Raw genomic sequence first — 16,574 nt, 5'->3', positions numbered from 1 at the left:
ATCCGATTGGCTTATGAGACTGCCGGACGGCAGCCTCCTGAAAGAATCACAGCTCACTCCACTAGGGCTGTGGCTTCCACATGGGCCTTCAAGAACGAGGCTTCTGTTGACCAGATATGTAAGACAGCGACTTGGTCTTCACTGCACACTTTTGCCAAATTTTACAAATTTGATACTTTTGCTTCTTCGGAGGCTATTTTTGGGAGAAAGGTTTTGCAAGCCGTGGTGCCTTCCATTTAGGTGACCTGATTTGCTCCCTCCCTTCATCCGTGTCCTAAAGCTTTGGTATTGGTTCCCACAAGTAAGGATGACGCCGTGGACCGGACACACCAATGTTGGAGAAAACAGAATTTATGCTTACCTGATAAATTACTTTCTCCAACGGTGTGTCCGGTCCACGGCCCGCCCTGGTTTTTTAATCAGGTCTGATGAATTATTTTCTCTAACTACAGTCACCACGGTATCATATGGTTTCTCCTATATATATTTCCTCCTGTCCGTCGGTCGAATGACTGGGGTGGGCAGAGCCTAGGAGGGATCATGTGACCAGCTTTGCTGGGACTCTTTGCCATTTCCTGTTGGGGAAGAGAATATCCCACAAGTAAGGATGACGCCGTGGACCGGACACACCGTTGGAGAAAGTAATTTATCAGGTAAGCATAAATTCTGTTTTTTAAAAACTGGGCAATCATTCATTCAACTTAACATTCAAATACATTTTTAAAAAACAGGCACAAAATACTCTTAACCAGTGGTATCCAAACCCCTTTGGGGTATCACAATCAAATGATGGGAGTATTAGTCCGGATCTCTGAGTAATTAAAAAAAAGTTGTTTGATTAGATTATTTACTATCACCATTATCAAGTCCTTGATTCCATATTTTGATTGCACACAAAAACAGTAAAAATCTCACTTGCTGTAACTAGATTGTGCAATTGTCATTTGCTATTTTTATATAAATAAATATGATAAATCCTTATGATTTTCCTTTAGCTGTTCTGTTCCAAACTATCCATTAGTAAAGTAAAAACCAAGGAACACTGAACCAAATTTTTTTCTTTTGTGATTCAGCTAGAGCATGCAATTTTAAGCAACTAATTTACTCCTATTATCATTTTTTCTTCATTCTCTTGCTATCTTTATTTGAAAAAGAAGGCATCTAAGCTAAGGAGCCAGCCAATGCTTGGCTCAGCACCCTGGACAGCACTTGTTTATTGGTGGGTGAATTTATCCACCAATCAGCAAGAACAGCCCAGGTTGTTCACCAAAAATGGGCCAGCATCTAAACTTACATTCTTGCTTTTCAAATAAAGATACCAAGAGAATGAAGAAAATTTGATAATAGGAGTAAATTAGAAAGTTGATTAAAATTGCGATAATAGGAGTAGATTAGAAAGTTGATTAAAATACATTTTTAAAATACATTTTTAAAAAACAGGCACTTATTCATTAAAGGGACATAATACTCATATGCTAAATCACTTGAAACTGATGCCGTATAACTGTAAACAGCTGACAGGAAAATATCACCTGAGCATCTCTATGTAAAAAGGAAGATATTTTACCTCACAACTTCCTCAGCTCAGCAGAGTAAGTTCTGTGTAAAACAATATACTTCAGCTGTTGCTCAGCTGCAGGTAAAAAAAAAATGAAGAAATGAACAGCAGCCAATCAGCATCAACAGTGCTGAGGTCATGAACTCTTTTACTGTGATCTCATGAGATTTCACTTAACTCTCATGAGATTTCATAGTAAACTTCCTTAAACTGAATAGGGAAATAAGATGAGTGTGCACGTAAGCTCACTCCCTTAGCTGTCCCGGGACAGACATAATGATTTGCTGCTTAGAAGTCCTTTACAATGGGATGTGGCTACTGAGGAATTTTTGAGGTAAAATATCTTTCTTTTTTACATAGAGATATTACATTATATTTACAGCTATGCTGCATCACTTTCAAGTGTTTCAACATTTGGGTGTCATGGCCCTTTAAGCTTTGCATTTACTTTAACTTCTCCTCCACCTCAAGGGTAGTGGAGTTAAAACATTTAAGTCAGATCCAATCAAAATGATTGACATGCTGTGTGTTGCCCAAGATCAGGGTATGAGGCTGCACAAGCATTTCCTTGTGCAATGACAAATGTGACCAGGTTTGATGGGGAGGGACGGATTCCTCTATTAAAAAGTCCATGAGGGTTCATTGACATAAGGCCCAAATATATTAATAAAATCACATACATATTTTGAATGATTATATTTATTGATTGCTCATTATTCATTGTATTACTGTTTTGTACATCACATTTGTTTGCAATCTTATTTTACTAAAAACATACATTTTTATTTTATTATTTTTTATTGAGGGTTAAATGCAAAGATGATATAGATGCCTTACAATTCAACAAATAAAAAATAATAAAAGCAAGATCCTTGCAATATTAAATCCCAGCAGTCTAGAAAGGCCACAGAAAGAACAATATATCTTGTCTGTATGTCTATATGAGTGTGCTATTCCTTGTAACAAAGAACAGGAAGAAAAGCCAAATATGCTACAAATGTAGAAGATGTTTTTCTTTTTTATATAACACCATAAGTGATGAATATTAATATAGCAGTCATAGCTTCAGATTTATATAGTGATCTCTATTACAGCTGAGCTGAAGAAATATAATTTCCCTCAAGGCCATTCTCTCTCGATGAGACTGTGCGCCACTGCTATTGCAGGGAAACGAAGGGCAAATTGCAAGTGACCTTGAAATGCTAAGTCAGACCACAACAAAAGATTAATGACAAGAAAGCGCGGTGATCTTTGATACAGTGAAATCAATGCAAGAGGAGGTAAACAAATACCTAAATGTTTTTTTCTCACATTACAAGATTTTTATTCCCACTGACAGAAAAAAAACAAAACATTAATGAAAACAGTAGTTATTTTTTTTTTAAAAGATGTATTAATTTAAAACTGTATTTGTACCTGAAAAGATACAAAAATTGTATGCTATAATAAAAAGATTATTTTGCTGCAAACACACACTTTTTGAAAAAACATAGCACATCAGAATTAATAGTTTGGGGCTTTTCTAAAATCAGTATTTGAACACAGTCTAGTCAAAATTAAACTTTCATGATTCAGATAGAGTATGTAATTTTAAACAACTTTCCAATTTACTTTTATCATCAAATTTGCTTTTGTTCTCTTGGTATTCTTAGTTAAAAGCTAAACTTAGGTAGGCTTATATGCTAATTTCTTAGTCCTTGAAGGACACCTCTTATCTGAATGCATTTGACTGTTTTTCACAGCTAGAGGGTGTTAATTTCAAGTGTGCTATCAGTTATTTATGAGTCAGCACTGATTGGCTAAGTCTGTCAAACGAACTGAAATAAAGGGTCAGTCTGCAGATGCTTAGATACAAGGTAATCACAGAGATAAAAAGTATATTTATATAACTGTTGGTTATGCAAAACTGGGGAATTGGTAATAAAGCGATTATATATCTTTTTAAAGAATTCTGAAGTAGACTGTCCCTTTAAACAATATGTCATGGTAATAAATTATTTTTAATATCAACATTTTCTAGGTTCTTCTTCTGTTCAGGAATACATTCAAGTTTTTAAAGTCATATGGGAATGTATATTCTCTATCAAAAATTAAAGGACATTAAACATGTTTCCTTGTAAAATAAAATGTTCAATTGTATGCAGAAAAAAACCCATTGTAATATACTTACATTTATTTTTCCCCTCTTTTTCTGTAGCTTAATTCTGAACATTGTGGACGCCCAGACTTAACATTGCTATATTCCACTCAGTCATTGGCTGTACACCCTAGTGAGTGACCCATTTATAGTTGTCCCTAACTGACCTCAGCAGGAAACATGGCCATGCTAATTGCTTTATAGATACCACAACTTTAAATTTATTTTATTCATTATTAAAAAAACAGTTTGCCCATCCCCTGTTTCATGGTGATCGCATGGACTTCACTGCTTGGGTATAGATTCCCACATATGAAAATTCGTGGACTCCACCATCTGATGAAAGAAAAGAAACTGTATGCTTACCTGATAAATGAATTTCTTTCATAATGGTGAGAGTCCACAAGCCCTGTCTTTTGTTTAGGTGACGACAGTGCTTGTTCTTAAACTTCTTTTACCCCACTTTGTTTTTTTATTTCTTCCATCTACTTGGCTATATGTATGAACTGAGGAAGTGGGAGGGATTGAAAACTCTGGTGTGCTGAGGTATATTTTGCCTCCTCTTATTAGTCAGGACTCTCATCATGAAAAATATTATTTTATCAGGTAAGTATAAATTTTGTTAGATCAGCTCACTGTTTAGCAAGCACAAGAAAATGAACAGCTTTGTAAATTGCCAGATGGTGTTACCTTTATTAACTTAAGTTTTAATTGCTAAATGCTCACTGAAAACACTGTCAAAGAATCTCAGTCTCAAAGTTTCTTCTCAGTTGAATGACACAGCTGAATATTAGAGATGTGCATTTGTTTTGTCACGAAAACCAGTTATTAGTTTTCTTTTTAACTAATGAATATCTGAAAAAATGCACCAAAGAAAATTAAAGAAAACAAAAAAAAGGCTAGATTACAAGTTGAGCGCTCATTTATAGCCTGCCCGCAAAATGGCAAATTTGCCCATTTTCGGGCGTGCAATAAATAACCAGCCAATCTAGCTCCAAATAAGTTGAATGTTTAAACCATTCATTGGTTCAAAGAAGAGTTTGAAAAACTCTTAAAACCAATAAGGTTCTCAGGAACAAAAAAAATTCTTATCTAATACTTATTTTGACTAGCTCTAGAAAAAATATCTGAATATCTGAAAAATATCTGAATATCAGATATCAGAGTATTAGGAAACTTGCAAATAAGCTCTTAAAATTATTTAGTAAGAATGAAAAATGTCTGAAAGTTCTGAGAAATACTGGTAAAACAATGTTTATCACACCACGAAAGTGAAAACATATTTTTAAAGTAGTTAAAAAATAACTTGTTACAGGTTACCTTGCCTGAAGAAAAAAAGTTTCAACTATCTTGTTCAGAAACTTAGTTTATGAATCAAGATATCAATCTCTGGGCCATTAAAATTAATAGGGCTGAGGAAAACAAAAAATAAGGATATAGACTCAGTGATAAAGACAACGGGGTAGATTAATCATGAGTCGGGCGGACATGATCCGCTGTCAGCATTTAACATTGCACAAGCATTTCTGGTGGAATGCTTGTGCAATGCTGCCCCCTGCAAATTTGCGGCCATATCTACCCCCAAGTAGGAAGATAGAATTTCCAATTTAGGTTGCATAACAAGATTTGCATGAAAAAGCTGGAGAAATCAAAATTGCTGATTAGCGAAAGCACTTGATTTTAAATATGCCTGAGACCATAAGGTCTAAATGTGAACTAAGTCATAGATTCACAAACTGGAATATAACCATTTAAAGGAGAACCTGTTCTCCTAGAAGAGGAAATTGTAAACCGAAACATTCCATCTACAAAAATTCACTTCTAGGAAATGATGCAGAAAAAGTACAGTACTCAGTTCAAGATAAATTCCAGATACTAATATTATTAGTAAGAAAAACTAGATCTCCTCTGAGGAACACAAACTTGAAAAACAGACAAATTTCTCATTTGAGAAAAAAAGAAGTAGAAGTAAGAAGTCTGAGAAGTAAGAAGATTGCAAAGTAAACGAAGAAATGTATCGGTAACCTCGCCTCCTGAGGAAGCCAACTCCTTGCTTTGTCCTTAAATCCCAGACTTCACCCCAACTTGAGAGACTGGTGAAAATTATAGTCTAAAAGGACAAATACATCCTCCTCCAGAAAACTGAAGTATAAATAAACCAGTACAACAGACTGATCAACAAAGGAATCCAAAAGGATAACTAAGAAAAACACTTGCATGAATGACAAGGCAACCAAGTTTATAAGACTGATATAGAAAGTGCAAAGGGACGTCTGAAGGTGAAACCATTCACTCACAACTTTAATACATAGAATAATGGAAAAAGAGCAAGAAGTTTGAACTTGTATTTATATTGATCTATAAGAGACATGGCACAGTCTACAAAGACTCTCAAGCAATATAACTCATAACCAACGAGAAATAACTTTCGGAAAACTGATTCTCCCACCATTCCTGTGAAGAACAGAAAACTGTTAAATATACAGCTAAACATGGAATCTGTACCAAAAAAGTTTTCATAAACAGAAACAAAGAAATATTGAGGTCTTAAAACATACAAAGGAGTACCCAGAACCTATGCAAAAAGTATGTTCCTAAGAAAGTTAGAAAAAAAAGAGCCACAAACAGAAGACTTGTCTAGAAGACAAAATTAGGAACTGGTGGTGGTCCATGAGTATAGGAATATGAAAGAAAGCATCCTTTAAATCCTTCATGCATTCCGAAAAACTAGGGTAAAATGGACTCCATCTTGAAAGCAAGAACTCTGAGAAGTCTGATAAAGTTTTGAGATCTAAAATAGGCCATAAAGTTCTGTATTTCTTACAGCAAAGAACAATTGATATTAAAATCCTTGATCTTATTCCAAAAATTGGAACCAATACTACCACCTTCTAGGTTCCAGGTAAGAGGCTGAGAAAAAGATCTCCTGAATGTACAGGATCTTTCAGAAAAGAAGCCATGCACTTCACCAAAGGAAATGTAAGCCTGAAGTCCATACTGTAACGCCAAGCAAATATGATTAGAATCCAGAGAATTTGTAATGCGACTAGACCTTTAAGAAAGAAATAATCTACTGTTTCCAAAATAAAATCTGGATTGGAGGTACAAGTTAGAGGAAGAAGATTTCTTAGATTGTTTTACCAATAACACTAGTGACTTCCAGGCAGCTCTGGAAAAATATTTTAGACTTCCTCCAAACACAGTAGAAATAATGGTATGTAACCAAGGAAAAAATTCCTTACCCAGAAAAAAGCAGAGATAAAGTATGTCATAAAGACTATGGAGTTGATTTATTAAGCAGCGGATAATGCATCGATGCCCCAACGGAAGTTAAGAAGCAGCGGTCGTAAGATCGCTGCTCCTTAACTTCTCCTCCGCCTTTTATTTGGCAGACTGAAATCATCCCGATACGATTGGAATGATTGACAGCCTCTGCTAGCGGCCAATTGGACGCGAGTGAGCAGGGGGCAGAATTGCACAAGCATTTCACAAGGAATTCTTGGGCAATATTAAATGCCAACAGCATACCTTTAGTAAATCTAACACCCAAGTCTGCTGACCAAGAAATGAGCCATATAGTTCAGAATGTACTGCAAAAATATTTCTTGGCTTTAATATGCACAATGAGTAAAATTACATTTAAAATGAAGGAATTTATTGAGTTTAGAAGATTCAAAGTTTTTAAAATCTTTAATATCAGAAAAGCTCTATTTAAGAAAAAAATAAATATACATATGGTCAAACTGTGGTCATGTCAGAAATACTATATGCCCCACAATATACTGTATGTAATAGCCATTAACAGTAATGATGGTCTGTGTTTATTGTACACATGTCCCCTGGCTATGAAGTACATGGATGTGTAACTACTAATAGCGTGTGAGCTATGTGAGTGCACATACCCCCTCTGCTGAGATATGTAACTGTAGGAAAAACTGCTTCCACCAGAAAGCCTATCCGGTGCTTTGCAGGCAACAGCAGAGGATTTCTGACAGAAGTACAAAGACAAATGGACAGGAGGAGGCTAGGGGACAAGTCACCAATGCACATATGGCTGTTATTCTCTCACTGCTCAGTACTCCATACTCCCCTCTCTTCTGTTCCTAGCTTTGTGAGGCGAAATCGTGTCACATAGGTCCCCCTTGCAAGAAGACTCTGGAGAACCTCTATTCAAAACTTTCCTCCTGTGTGAGGCAAAAATTAAGACTGAGATATAAGAAAAGTGAGAGGGATTAAAAGCTTATGAAATGTTGGTTATCATTGCCTCCCCTAGTGGCCAGAAGTTTAATACCAGGAGTAATGGCTCATGGACTCTAGCCACCTTATGAAAGAAAGCAGGGTTTAACAATTTCCTCTATACGATTACGTTGTAACGTTTGCTTATTATGGGTTAGATTTAGAGTTCCACGTGTTGTGCATGAGCGAAAAGGATGTTGGCAGATGTAGCACGTATAATAGAGTTTGAAAGTAAACGCGTTCACTTGAGCACAATTGATTTCATGCGCATCAGGATAGCGCAACTTCAGAGCTCTGTTTTACTGTTTAATAGAAACAAAAAAAGTGGCACAAAACACATTAAAATTATATTTAAAAGAACAGTTACACTCATACCATCTAATATTATTTATTTTTTAAATTGCCTTACAAAGTTATAAGGGTTCAAAGATATGAGCTCCCAGATCTTAGAAAACCAAAGTCTGCAAAGGGCTTTAACAGCGATACATACATATTCATGTCTAAATATGTCTAAGTATGTATACATATATATATATATATACATATGTTTTTATTTGTGTACATATGTATGAATGTATTTTTTAGTATATAAATGTATTTATAAGTATATATATATGTATATATATATATATATATATATATATATATATATATATAGATACGCATATAAACACGTTAAATGGAGTAGACGTGTTAGTCCAGAGATTTAGATATCAAAATAACAAGAGTATTGCATTGAGCAATGATACTTTTTTATTGCTTCAGACTTGAAAAAAGAAGACACTCTTCTGAAAGCTTTGTATCTTATAAATGTATAGTTAGTCCAATAAAAAAGTATCATTGCTCAATGCAATACTCTTGTTATTTTGATATCGCATATAAACACAACTACATGTGTGTATATATATATATATATATATATATATATATATATATATATATATATATATATATATATATATATATATATATATATATATATATATATATATATATATATATATATATGCATTGGAGCCCTTTGCAGTCAAGTAGCTGAAAACATGTAAAATCATATGTAGGCAATATTCATATTTAATAAATTGTTTAACTGTATGTACTGTAAATATTTCACAATCAGCTTCCCACAGATAGGATCCCACATAAAACATAGCAGACATGGTAAGATCAGCTCCAATGACCCACACTACCACTTCAAGCCATTAGTGGAGGAGAAAACAGCAAAAAAAACTGTATGACCACATGGCACATGGTCAAGTCCCCTTAAAACTAATGCAGCAGCCCTGAGATGCCTTCACATTCACTCTAGAGTATCTACCCTTATAGCAAACACAGGGGACCCTGCCTGTACAAAGCAGCATAAAAAGTATATATACTCATCCCTTATAGGCATTAAGCCTAGCAAACCAACAAGGGGACTAATCATATACTGTTTTTCTGAAATCAAGCACTGCGCAGCCACGCAATACAGAGCCTCCATTCCACTACAATAAGTACTTACTCAGTAAGAAATCACTTAATCCACTTCGGCTACTAGATTTGCAATATTTCGCTCAAACTGGTGTACAAGACCTGCATAGTGTAGTTTTTGTGCCCTCTCTTAAAATGCCTTCAACACATCATCACTAATATCAAAGGCACTCTCACACAGTAATCAATCGCAACGTGCCTGCCCAGCTGGAAAGACATACTTCTTGCTGACATTCGCCAGCCACATACAAACTTTCTACGCCTATTCTCGTGCAAACTTAATTAATTTATATTTGCAAATAGCAATCACTTAACTGTATTTGTGGGGGGAAATAGTATTTTATCACTATCGGGCAATTAAAAGTAGCTTGAAGTGCTTCACATTATCGTTAACCTATTTTAGACCTATAGTAAAAACCTATTTTCCAGCTATATATGCAAGGAATAAGTGCACTAAGGAATTGGAGAAAAAGAGGGGTGATTGGGAGAGATAAAGAAGGGGATTGTTTATTGAGGTTAAAAGCCATTTTTTTTTTTGTGAACAGGGTATACTAACTACAGGGAAATGACACAGTTTATTGCAAGAGAGGACTAAACAAAAACTGGAAGCTAAAGCTTATGGGGCCCCAATTTGCATAATATGCTCATTGCTGAATTTGACAAAATATGCGTTTTGATCTTCTCCACCTTTTTTTTTTACTTGTTAAAGAAAATGAAGTAAACTTATTTTGGGCATGTTGAAATGTAAATCATTCTTACGATGTTAAAACTATGGCCCCTATTTAAGAAAGTCTGGCGCACCTGATCCGACAGTGCGGATCAGGTCCGCCAGACCTCGCTGAATACAGCGAGCAATACGCTCGCCATATTCAGCATTGCACCAGCAGGGGGGTGTCAATCAACCCGATCATACTCGATTGGGTTGATTTCCGGCAATGTCTGTCCGCCTGCTCAGAGCAGGTGGACAGGTTATGGAGCAGCGGTCTTTGTGACCGCTGCTTCATAAATGCTGTTTCTGATGAGTCTGCAGGCTCGCCAGAAACACGGGGCATCAAGCTCCATTCAGAGCTTGATAGATAGGCCCCCGTGTATCACAAAATAAGGCAGAATACAAAAAATTTAAATTAGAATTAAAATTAATTTATAAGGTATCTGTAGTGCTAGAAAAATGAGAACCTCTCAACATTTACTGGAGATTATCCAGAACTGGGAGGCTGCAGGATGAGTCAGGAACAGTGGGTATAAATGGACCACCTCAACGGTAAAAATCAAAGCCTAGTAGTACTGTATCTGGCAGATCAGGGGTCGAGCTGGGCGTATCATAGGTGAGGGGCATGGCTAGATGGCCACTGGTTTCGCTTTGTAAAACGGGTACATTAATATTAATACATTAATACAAGAAGAGCTGTCAGTGGAACTGTCTAAATGAAGTAAAGCTGGGTTCTCTGAAAATATAGAAGGATCTGGGAACCAAAAACCTTCAGTATTAATACATTAACAATTAACTAATGTTGACTAAATGTTCTTAAAGTCACAAATTAGTCCAAATTAAAGTTAAAGTAAAATCCTTGTAATTAAAATATTGTTTGCTGCAATTGTTTTTTAATAGCCAAACTCCACCCACTACTTGCCTCATTTGGAGAAGCTAACTTGAGTCTGCATGCAACAAGGATAACCACTGTTATATTGGTCGTATAAATTACACTGTTTTGCAACAGCCACGATTTTCAGAGCTATATTAAAGGGACATAAAACCCAACATTTTTCTTTTATGATTTTAAGTAACTTTGAAATGTACTTCTATTATGTAATTTTCTACTGGTATCCTTTGTTGAAGAAACAATGCACATGAGTGATCCAATAACATGAGGCATATATGTGCAGCGACAAATCAGCAGCTCCTGAGCCTACCTAGGTATGCTAGTACATTGCAAAAGTTGTTTAATATTACATTCTCTGCCTAGATTATGAAAGAAAAAAATTGAGCTTTATGTCACTTTTAAAGTGGTAAAAAGAAACAGTGAAAGTAAATTGAAATGTTATTTTCCTAAGCATAACTAAATATTTTATTTTACAATCTCAAGGTGTTTACTGCCCCTTTAAATGTAATATTTACATAACAGGCATCTAGGTCACCAGTGGTGGTAACTCCCAATTTGTCAGCACAACTGTACCAGACAAAACCTCTGAATCAGTTCCTATCCTGCTCAAATATATGTATTTACTGTTTATACTGACATTAACCATCATAGTAGGACTATTAAAACACTAGAAGCAGAATTAAAATTGTGATGTGACACATTATGGCAATGTATATTTATATCACATTGTGTTAACCCACACGTTATAGGAATCCACTAGTGTGATAATAAATCTGCAAGAATTCTAGATAATGAGTTTAACTTGCAGTTTTTGATGGAGGTGCTGGTCTCTCAAGTGTTTACCGGCTGAATCACCACTTCAGTAAACCTCAAATTAAGAAAGTAAAAGATATAGTGCAACATTGTCTAAAACTTGCACTAAAAGGAAAGTACTCACTGGAAGTTGTAGAAAAGTTTAGTGCCTACTGAAGACTCAGCAAGAAAAATCTTCAATTTCAATATTTCCTGAGAGTCTTTAAAGGGACAGTCAACACCAGAATTTTTGTTGTTTTACAAGATAGATAATCCCTTAATTACCAATTCCCCAGTTTTGCATAACCAACACAGTCATAATTATACAGGTTTTACCTCTGTAATTACCTTGTATCTATGCCTCAGCAGACTGCCCCCTTATTTCAGTTCTTTTGACAGACTTGCATTTTAGCCAATCAGAGCTGTCTCGATGGTAAATTCATGTGCATGAGCTCAATGTTATCTATATGAAACACGTGAACTAATGTCCTCTAGTGGTGAAAAACTATCAAAATGCATTTAGATTAGAGGTGGCCTTCAAGGTCTAAGAAATTAGTATATGAACCTCCTAGGTTTAGCTGTCAATTAAGAATACCAAGAGAACAAAGCAAAATTGGTGATAAAAGTAAATTGGAAAATTGTTTAAAATTACATGCCCTATTTGAAACAGGAAACAGAATTTATGTTTACCTGATAAATTACTTTCTCCAACGGTGTGTCCGGTCCACGGCGTCATCCTTACTTGTGGGATATTCTCTTCCCCAACAGGAAATGGCAAAGAGCCCAGCAAAGCTGGTCACATGATCCCTCCTAGGCTCCGCCTACCCCAGTCATTCGACCGACGTTAAGGAGGAATATTTGCATAGGAGAAACCATATGGTACCGTGGTGACTGTAGTTAAAGAAAATAAATTATCAGACCTGATTAAAAAAACCAGGGCGGGCCGTGGACCGGACACACCGTTGGAGAAAGTAATTTATCAGGTAAACATAAATTCTGTTTTCTCCAACATAGGTGTGTCCGGTCCACGGCGTCATCCTTACTTGTGGGAACCAATACCAAAGCTTTAGGACACGGATGAAGGGAGGGAGCAAATCAGGTCACCTAAATGGAAGGCACCACGGCTTGCAAAACCTTTCTCCCAAAAATAGCCTCAGAAGAAGCAAAAGTATCAAACTTGTAAAATTTGGTAAAAGTGTGCAGTGAAGACCAAGTCGCTGCCCTACATATCTGATCAACAGAAGCCTCGTTCTTGAAGGCCCATGTGGAAGCCACAGCCCTAGTGGAATGAGCCGTGATTCTTTCAGGAGGCTGCCGTCCGGCAGTCTCGTAAGCCAATCTGATGATGCTTTTAATCCAAAAGGAGAGAGAGGTAGAAGTTGCTTTTTGACCTCTCCTTTTACCGGAATAAACAACAAACAAGGAAGATGTTTGTCTAAAATCCTTTGTAGCATCTAAATAGAATTTTAGAGCGCGAACAACATCCAAATTGTGCAACAAACGTTCCTTCTTTGAAACTGGTTTCGGACACAGAGAAGGTACGATAATCTCCTGGTTAATGTTTTTGTTAGAAACAACTTTTGGAAGAAAACCAGGTTTAGTACGCAAAACCACCTTATCTGCATGGAACACCAGATAAGGAGGAGAACACTGCAGAGCAGATAATTCTGAAACTCTTCTAGCAGAAGAAATTGCAACCAAAAACAAAACTTTCCAAAATAATAACTTAATATCAACGGAATGTAAGGGTTCAAACGGAACCCCCTGAAGAACTGAAAGAACTAAATTGAGACTCCAAGGAGGAGTCAAAGGTTTGTAAACAGGCTTGATTCTAACCAGAGCCTGAACAAAGGCTTGAACATCTGGCACAGCTGCCAGCTTTTTGTGAAGTAACACAGACAAGGCAGAAATCTGTCCCTTCAGGGAACTTGCAGATAATCCTTTTTCCAATCCTTCTTGAAGGAAGGATAGAATCTTAGGAATCTTAACCTTGTCCCAAGGGAATCCTTTAGATTCACACCAACAGATATATTTTTTCCAAATTTTGTGGTAAATCTTTCTAGTTACAGGCTTTCTGGCCTGAATAAGAGTATCGATAACAGAATCTGAGAACCCTCGCTTTGATAAGATCAAGCGTTCAATCTCCAAGCAGTCAGCTGGAGTGAGACCAGATTCGGATGTTCGAACGGACCCTGAACAAGAAGGTCCCGTCTCAAAGGTAGCTTCCAAGGTGGAGCCGATGACATATTCACCAGATCTGCATACCAAGTCCTGCGTGGCCACGCAGGAGCTATCAAGATCACCGACGCCCTCTCCTGGTTGATCCTGGCTACCAGCCTGGGGATGAGAGGAAACGGCGGGAACACATAAGCTAGTTTGAAGGTCCAAGGTGCTACTAGTGCATCCACTAGAGCCGCCTTGGGATCCCTGGATCTGGACCCGTAGCAAGGAACCTTGAAGTTCTGACGAGAGGCCATCAGATCCATGTCTGGAATGCCCCACAGCTGAGTGACTTGGGCAAAGATTTCCGGATGGAGTTCCCACTCCCCCGGATGCAAAGTCTGACGACTCAGAAAATCCGCTTCCCAATTTTCCACTCCTGGGATGTGGATAGCAGACAGGTGGCAGGAGTGAGACTCCGCCCATAGAATGATTTTGGTCACTTCTTCCATCGCCAGGGAACTCCTTGTTCCCCCCTGATGGTTGATGTACGCAACAGTTGTCATGTTGTCTGATTGAAACCGTATGAACTTGGCCCTCGCTAGCTGAGGCCAAGCCTTGAGAGCATTGAATATCGCTCTCAGTTCCAGAATATTTATCGGTAGAAGAGATTCTTCCCGAGACCAAAGACCCTGAGCTTTCAGGGATCCCCAGACCGCGCCCCAGCCCATCAGACTGGCGTCGGTCGTGACAATGACCCACTCTGGTCTGCGGAATGTCATCCCTTGTGACAGGTTGTCCAGGGACAGCCACCAACGGAGTGAGTCTCTGTTCCTCTGATTTACTTGTATCTTCGGAGACAAGTCTGTATAGTCCCCATTCCACTGACTGAGCATGCACAGTTGTAATGGTCTTAGATGAATGCGCGCAAAAGGAACTATGTCCATTGCCGCTACCATCAAACCGATCACTTCCATGCACTGCGCTATGGAAGGAAGAGGAACGGAATGAAGTATCCGACAAGAGTCTAGAAGTTTTGTTTTTCTGGCCTCTGTCAGAAAAATCCTCATTTCTAAGGAGTCTATTATTGTTCCCAAGAAGGGAACCCTTGTTGACGGAGATAGAGAACTCTTTTCCACGTTCACTTTCCATCCGTGAGATCTGAGAAAGGCCAGGACAATGTCCGTGTGAGCCTTTGCTAGAGGTAGGGAAGACGCTTGAATCAGAATGTCGTCCAAGTAAGGTACTACAGCAATGCCCCTTGGTCTTAGCACAGCTAGAAGGGACCCTAGTACCTTTGTGAAAATCCTTGGAGCAGTGGCTAATCCGAAAGGAAGCGCCACGAACTGGTAATGCTTGTCCAGGAATGCGAACCTTAGGAACCGATGATGTTCCTTGTGGATAGGAATATGTAGATACGCATCCTTTAAATCCACTGTGGTCATGAATTGACCTTCCTGAATGGAAGGAAGAATAGTTCGAATGGTTTCCATCTTGAACAATGGAACCTTGAGAAACTTGTTTAAGATCTTGAGATCTAAGATTGGTCTGAACGTTCCCTCTTTTTTGGGAACTATGAACAGATTGGAGTAGAACCCCATCCCTTGTTCTCTTAATGGAACAGGATGAATCACTCCCATTTTTAACAGGTCTTCTACACAATGTAAGAATGCCTGTCTTTTTATGTGGTCTGAAGACAACTGAGACCTGTGGAACCTCCCCCTTGGGGGAAGCCCCTTGAATTCCAGAAGATAACCTTGGGAGACTATTTCTAGCGCCCAAGGATCCAGAACATCTCTTGCCCAAGCCTGAGCGAAGAGAGAGAGTCTGCCCCCCACCAGATCCGGTCCCGGATCGGGGGCCAACATTTCATGCTGTCTTGGTAGCAGTGGCAGGTTTCTTGGCCTGCTTTCCCTTGTTCCAGCCTTGCATTGGTCTCCAAGCAGGCTTGGCTTGAGAAGTATTACCCTCTTGCTTAGAGGACGTAGCACTTTGGGCTGGTCCGTTTCTACGAAAGGGACGAAAATTAGGTTTATTTTTTGCCTTGAAAGGCCGATCCTGAGGAAGGGCGTGGCCCTTACCCCCAGTGATATCAGAGATAATCTCTTTCAAGTCAGGGCCAAACAGCGTTTTCCCCTTGAAAGGAATGTTAAGTAGCTTGTTCTTGGAAGACGCATCAGCTGACCAAGATTTCAACCAAAGCGCTCTGCGCGCCACAATAGCAAACCCTGAATTCTTAGCCGCTAACCTAGCCAATTGCAAAGTGGCGTCTAGGGTGAAGGAATTAGCCAATTTGAGAGCATTGATTCTGTCCATAATCTCCTCATAAGGAGGAGAATCACTATCGACCGCCTTTATCAGCTCATCGAACCAGAAACATGCGGCTGTAGCTACAGGGACAATGCATGAAATTGGTTGTAGAAGGTAACCCTGCTGAACAAACATCTTTTTAAGCAAACCTTCTAATTTTTTATCCATAGGATCTTTGAAAGCACAACTATCCTCTATGGGTATAGTGGTGCGTTTGTTTAAAGTGGAAACCGCTCCCTCGACCTTGGGGACTGTCTGCCATAAGTCCTTTCTGGGGTCGACCATAGGAAACAATTTTTTAAATATGGGG

At 38.1% G+C, this 16,574-nt stretch overlaps 1 protein-coding gene across 1 annotated transcript in view; it reads right to left on the bottom strand.

Annotated features, from left to right (window-relative positions):
* DISC1 (DISC1 scaffold protein) overlaps positions 1-16,574 on the bottom strand; it is an 831,610-nt gene that overhangs the window by 388,635 nt on the left and 426,401 nt on the right. The window lies entirely within an intron of this gene.

Source organism: Bombina bombina, chromosome 4 (genome assembly GCF_027579735.1).
Source record: "Bombina bombina isolate aBomBom1 chromosome 4, aBomBom1.pri, whole genome shotgun sequence".
Lineage (NCBI taxonomy): Eukaryota > Metazoa > Chordata > Amphibia > Anura > Bombinatoridae > Bombina > Bombina bombina.
The sequence above is the reverse complement of the archived record's forward strand: the minus strand, read 5'-3'. Positions and strand labels throughout refer to the sequence as shown.